Source organism: Sinocyclocheilus anshuiensis, unplaced genomic scaffold, assembly GCF_001515605.1.
Source record: "Sinocyclocheilus anshuiensis isolate Anshui unplaced genomic scaffold, SAMN03320099.WGS_v1.1 scaffold1137, whole genome shotgun sequence".
Taxonomy (NCBI): Eukaryota; Metazoa; Chordata; class Actinopteri; order Cypriniformes; family Cyprinidae; genus Sinocyclocheilus; species Sinocyclocheilus anshuiensis.
Genome location: NW_015558597.1, coordinates 123,137 through 130,306, shown reverse-complemented (window position 1 = coordinate 130,306; position 7,170 = coordinate 123,137). Strand labels below are relative to the sequence as shown.

At 39.4% G+C, this 7,170-nt stretch overlaps 1 pseudogene; it reads left to right on the top strand.

The window, feature by feature from the left end:
* Positions 1–4,088: 4,088 nt before the first annotated feature.
* The window catches only part of LOC107680053 (cadherin-like protein 26), a 33,316-nt pseudogene continuing 30,234 nt past the window's right edge, over positions 4,089–7,170 (top strand).

The window sequence follows — 7,170 nt, the reverse complement described above, 5'->3', positions numbered from 1 at the left end:
TGACCAGCTCAAAAGGCGCCAAAACCACTTTAAAACTAGCATGGGAGACCAGCCAAAGCATCCCACCAGCTTAGTTGTGTAAAACCACAACTGGTTTTAGCTGTTTTTTTCAGTAGGGAGTTGTTAAGCTTTGCTATAGTAATAGACAGCTTAAATACACCATAGGTCTCACTGTACAGAGGTTTGAACCCTCTCAATGAAAGTCTATGGGATTTCTGGTGGATTGGATAGTCTGGTTTACGAAAACCGGAAGTCGGATCAGTTAGAAAAGTCATAGCAATTAACTTCAGACCAGTCTGAAGGTCTGACCCGAGTTTGGTGGTTGTAGCTTTAACGGTCTAGGAGGAGATGCAGTTCAAGCCGACAAGCCATGCCGCTCTCACACTACACATCATTTCTCACACAGAGCAAAAAACATTGCGGAGCAAAGAGGACACTGACAACACGCCGACAGACAAGTCAGAGCAGGTTACTTCTGGTATGAAACAAGGTCTCGGCATTCAAATTTTGTCCATTTTTAAGAAATTCAAACAATAAATACCGTTTTGAATCTGATTTGTTTGTCGGAGAAAATGGCAGATTCTGCGTTATGATTGGTCAGATCGCCTGTCAATCAAGCTCTTTGCGAACGGTCAATTGGTAGAGATGCCAGACTGATGAGTTGACTTGAGCTCCTCCCAACATTTCTTCCTATCTACTTTAACATCTCAGGTTATGGGTTTTCCACTCCACTGTTGTCTTTGGCTGGTTTGTGTGGAATTTGTAAGGCTTTGTAATGATTTGGCTATAAATAATTTTTTAATTAAACTGAATAAGAGATTAGCAGCATTTAATGAAGTGCAAAAGTCGATAAGTTATTAGGTAATATGGAGAAAAGCAATGCCAGAGGATGTTACTCTGTCTCCATGTCGTCACATTATCTATCACATTATCACATAATCACATTATCTAAAGCCGAGTGGCCAATCCTACTCCTGGAGAGTCAACGGCCTGTAGAGTTTAGCTCCAACTTGCCCCAAACACACTTAGCTGGAAGTTTCTAGTGATCCTGCAGACCTTGATTAGCTGGTTCAGGTGTGTTTAAATGGGGATATTTCCATCACATCTCAAATTATATCTTTGTGTTTAATAACATTCTGTGATGAAAACATTTTTGGAATACAATTGCCTATCCTTTTACTTGATATGGCTATTTTCATAGCTCACATTTTTTTGTGTTCTAAATACACACAATTACATAATATTTGCACACTATTTGCATACTTTTTATAATATTTTCTGAATTATTTTCACATAGTATTGGAATGGTGAAATGAATTAAAAGTGCTCTTTTACATGTTTTGTTGCTGTTTAAAATGCAACTATTTTAGGTAGTGGGTGGAGTTCAGAAGAGTTTATCACATTCTCAGAAAAGAAAATGTACACGAGTCACAGTGTCTGAATGTACCAACCACCAAAATCAAGTCACACTGCAGAAAAGGTGCATGTGAAGTTTTTTTTTTTTTCTGGCTTGAGGCAGTTAACTGACAAACATCTAGCCTGTAAACGATATAAGGGGCTGTTTACACGACAACGTTTTCAGCCAAAAACGGGAAACTTTTTATGAGGTTTGACTGCACGTTTACATGACAACGGCGTTTTGGGGACTGAAAACGCTTATTTTTGAATATGGGTTTCAAAGTGGAAGATTTTGAAAACGGCACCGTTATCGTTTCTGTGTAAAAACCCAAAACGGGAATCTTTGAAAACGGTGACGTCATGCGCACACGTAGTACGTGTTAGGTATGTAGACATGCGCAGTACGTGTCGATTTTAAAGGCAAGCGTGAACAAACATACACAACAATGGCGGAGTACATGGTACTGTTGTTGCTGCTCAAGAGTTTGCTAACGCTTCTTCAGCAAAGTGTGGATTTACTTCAAAAATATTACAACCAACAACAGAAACGCATCATATACATCATATAATCGTCACTTCCCTACAGGTACTGTTTACTAACAAGGTGACAGCGCCAACTACTGGCCTGTCTAAACGGATATGTCTAAACGCGAATCGTTTTGAAAACGTTGTCGTGTATATGTGAAACTTTTTAAAAACGCAAGTGAAAAACATGTCCTAACCCTAACCCTAACTACACCGTTGTCGTGTAAACGTAGCCTAAATATGAAACAAATGTTATCAGAAAATACAGTCATATTTTTACCTTAGGTTTTTTTCTTTTCTTTTCTTTCAACCTTTTTGTCGAGGCTTCCCTTTGTCCACAACAATATTCAAAGGCCTATTTTTCCACTTGTATGTGATATATTGGATAAGGATAAAATGTAACTTGATTTCTACCTTATAAAATATTTTAGAGCTTGGCATAACTAAAAAAAAAATATCATAAAAATAAGTACTCATCAAACATATAAAATGTCCATGACGATTTTATTTAGATTTTTCTAGATTTAGAATTCACACTTTTATATTTATTAAAAAAATGGGGCAAACAGTTGCTGAGGGGGTGAATTAAAATAACTTTGACTTGTTTTAGCTTATTTTAATGCTTGTCTTTGTTTTAAGTCATTTTAAGTCATCTTAAGGCCCCCTTAAAAGTTTGCTGAGGCTCCCTAGTGCATGTGTCCCGGCCCCCTGGTTGAGAACTACTATCTTAGGCTATAGCAGGGCTGGGCAACTTCAGTCCTGGAGGGCCACTGTCTCGCAGAGTTGAACTCCAACCCTAATCCAACACACCTGCACGTAGCTTTTGCTGCATTCACGCCATGTCGTAATTACTGTGATTTTGAGGTGACAACATGTGACGTTCTACTTGGAGCTGTTCGCATCCTCGGACTTGGAACTATCTAAATAACTAACTAACTCCCAATTCACAAGTCGTAATTACAAGTTCTACGAGGACGTGAACGCTTTTTACAAGTTGGTATCTCGTAATCACGGTAATTATGATAAGGATTCAACACACCTTTTCTAGTGATCTTGAAGACATTGATAAGCTTGTTCAGGTGTGTTTGATTAGGGTTGTACCTAAACTCTGCAGGACAGTGGCCCTCCAGGACTGAAGTTGCTCATCCCTGTGCTATAGACATGGACACTTCTCACTGCAGAGTAACTTTTTTCCCTTGTTATTATTTTATAGTTCCCCCAAAATGAACATTTGTTGATTTGTTGTGTGTTTGTAAGAAACAAATCCATAATCAAGACGTTTTTACTTCAAACTGTCGCTTCTGGCCATAAGCCATAATAACGCTTACTCCAGTGAAAAAGTCCATCTCCTGTTCAGACAAGATGACTTTTTCACTGGAGAAAGCAATATTCTGGATAGAGGAATAGAGTTAAAAATGTCTTAATGAAAGATTTGTTTCTTACAAACATGCAGTTTTTCACTTCTCCAGATGTTAAGTGATGGACTGGAGTGGTGTGGATTACTTGTGGATTATGGTGATGTTTTTATCAGCTGTTTGGACTCTCATTCTGACGGCACCCATTCACTGCAGAGCATCCATTGGTGAGCAAGAGATGCAATGCTACATTTCTCCAAATCTGATGAAGAAACAAACTCATCTACATCTTGAATGAGGATGAGTACATTTTCAGCAAAAGTTCACTTTTGAGTAAATTATTCCGTTAATTAACATCCCCATTGGGTTTCACAGGCCCATTTTCAGACCACTTTTCGCATCCTGCCTATCACAGCATGTGCCTTGACATGTAGTTCACTGGCCTTTTCAGATAAGTTTATTAGTAAATACAAGCCCAGGCCTGAAACAGACTGGTGGTGGTTATGTCATTTGCATATAAGCAGCAGGGTTGAATGTTTGAACTGCACATACATTAAACAGGCTTACCGCCAAAAGTGCTCCTTTTTCACTTGGCAGATGGCAAGCTGAGCAGCCTGTTTGTCCACTTTTAGCTGAAGGGAAAAAAAAGTGAAACCTCACTCGCTGTTCGCTATGTATAGCCTTAGCCACTCCCAGGCTGCTGCCCTGAAGGGTTTTCGTATAGATAGGCACTGTTTACACACGCACATCCTCATAGATGCGAAAAAGTACACAAAAGGTGTGTAATGCTGCCTCGCTTTACATGTAATCCCAGTTAAGGTAATTGCCACAGGTGCCGATCTGACATTTGGAGAGTGCTTGCAAACAGAAGCGCAGCAGAATGACGAAGAGCACCTTCTTCCTGATTCTACTTGCTGTGAGTAACCTTTTTTTTCCAATGAGTCACCTTTTATCATCATAATCATTATTGTTCATTATTTTATTTAATCTTTAATCTAATCTAATCTAATCTTAATCTTTATTGTATCCTCTAGGCTCCCATTAATAAAGTGTTGACTAAACTGTCTAATTGGAGCTTTTAGAAATCTCACATAATAAAACCACAATAAACTAGACTTATAAATAATATGCAGTTGTTAAGAACTGATGCAAAAAAAAATTACTGCATACACATGCAAAGGTAATTAGAATACATGTAAGAGAAATAGCCTACTACAATTCTCTGTAAAGATGTCTTTGAAACTTTAAATGAATACTAGAAGTTCATGATGTACGTCAGTTCTGTGTGAAATATAATACTGGCGATCATGAAGGAAGTGTGTTGTGGTTAACTATGCAGCAGTTAGAGGGCACTAGGTACAAAAAGTCATACACTTGCTGAGGAGGAACTAAACATGGAACGGATTCATCCATGGTTTATGAAACACATTTGCTGTTCTTATCAAGTGACATTTCTATGGCAACAGATGACGTTTTTAAGTTATTTGTTTACCTGTGATGTCGCTTCCTTGTGTTTTCCATAGATAGTTAGCGTGGTGTCAGTTCCACTTTGAGTGGTTATAATTTATGAGTTAGCAACCATGTTGTTTTTCTAAAGACCTTTCATGAAGAACCTTTAACATCCATGGAATCTTTATTATTATTATTTTTATTTTATTTTTTTTTAAGCCAAAGTTTATGAGTTTTACAGGAAGGTATTAGCATACAGTGCAACTTGCACTGTATGCTAATACCTTCCTGTAAAACTCACTGTGCAAGTGTTTATTGTTCATTCCAGGGCTTACGATTTCAATAAACTCCCCTATGTATTAAACTTTTAAACTATTTGTTTAAACAGTCACAGAACAGTCAAGTTATATGGTTTCCCTTTCGAGGGAACTTCGAACTGCGTCCTCTAGGGGTCGCACAGCCCATGACGTCACTACCAGTGCGACTATAGTATAAATAGGCACCAGGAGAAAACGTCATTCTCTTTTTCATCTTCATTGACTTTTTTGTATGAAACGTGCATTCCGTGGTAAGAACGACCTTTCTTCCTTCATTATGGCGAGCACTAGCAAGACGTTTAGAAACACATTTGCTGTTCTTATCAAGTGACATTTCTATGGCAACAGATGACGTTTTTAAGTTATTTGTTTACCTGTGATGTCGCTTCCTTGTGTTTTCCATAGATAGTTAGCGTGGTGTCAGTTCCACTTTGAGTGGTTATAATTTATGAGTTAGCAACCATGTTGTTTTTCTAAAGACCTTTCATGAAGAACCTTTAACATCCATGGAATCTTTCCATTCCATAAAAGGCTCTTTATAGTTGAAAATGGTTCTTTAAAATATGAAATGTTCTTCATATTTAGAACAAAGTGTTCTAAAATTCTTTTAGGAACTTCAAAGACAGAGGAGTTGGTGGTAGACTAATATGTTTCTAAGCATGGTTTCAAATATGAAAAATATATATTATATATATGATCCTGTGGCTCAGTGGTAGAGCATTGCGTTAGCAGCGCAAATGTCGTGGGTTCAATTCCCAGGGAACATACATACTGGTAAAAAAATGTATAGCCTGAATGCACTGTAAATTGCTTTTGTCTGCCAAATGCATAAACTTAAACTTATATTAACCAAATCCAGTTCAGTCAAGTAAACCTAAAAGGGAACCAGCTGAAAGTGACCTCAGTGCTTTTGGTGTTCACAGTGTAAGTGGAGTTAAAAGGGGACATCACACAAGTCAATTGAGCCACCTCACCAAACCTTTAGGGGGATCTGAGACCATTTGGGGTGTTCACTGCCTGGATTGCGCAGAAGAACTAACACCCTAAGCTTCCCATGCTTTCCCAAGTATTTTTTAGAGTTTCCCTTGCAAGGACTTTAAAAATATGTCATTTAAAAAGAGTACTTACTGTATTGGCATAATTTTTCATTGACGATTGAACCATCTATAAATGTTGTACATTGGGTGTGAGAAGGTTTAACCACAGCATCTTTTATAATGCCTTTTATGTTAGTAAGGCAGTCGGTATGATGTTGTTTCTCGTGTTAAAACCTAGACAACATGTCAAATTGTAATTAAAAGAAATTGAAAAGAATGTCAAGCGACAGCCCATGACGTCACTACCAGTGCGACTATAGTATAAATAGGCACCAGGAGAAAACGTCATTCTCTTTTTCATCTTCATTGACTTTTTTGTATGAAACGTGCATTCCGTGGTAAGAACGACCTTTCTTCCTTCATTATGGCGAGCACTAGCAAGACGTTTAGAAGATATGTGCATCCATGTCGTCGTTATTTGACACCTGATGACACACATGATCTTTTCGTCTTTTGTTTGGGCGAAGACCACGCACGCAACGTCCTCGAGGGGGAAATCTGCGTTAACTGTGAGTGTTTTTCAGTGAAAAAGCTCCGCTCTCGTTTGTCTCTCTTTTTGAGGAGCGAGGGGCAGTGCGTTAACTGTGAGCGTTTTTCGCTCTCGTTTGTCTCTCTTTTTGAGGAGGGAGGGACAGCCGTCTGCTCCCCGCGGTTCAGGACCCGCCGCTGCTGAGGCACGGAGGAGAATGAGCTTGTGGGGATCGCAGGCGGATCTGGCCAATGAGTTTAAAGAGGGGTTTTCCCTCTCGCGCTCGTCGGCTGTGGACGAGAGTGAGCCGCTGGAGGATGATGTTATTTCCCTAACATCATTTGATCCAGGGGCCTGTGCTCTGCTGGGTTCGGCCAAGGAAGAGCAAGAGATGTCTGAGGAGGGCGAATAAGCTGAGGCTGAGCCCTCCCAATCCTCCTGCCCTGTGTATGATGAGCTATTGGAGGTTATGGATCGTGCAAGTCAAGCCTCGCCGTGGAAGCGGGCCAAGAAAGGGACGTCGCGAGGGCGTCTCGATGAGCGTTATCTTTCTGACCATA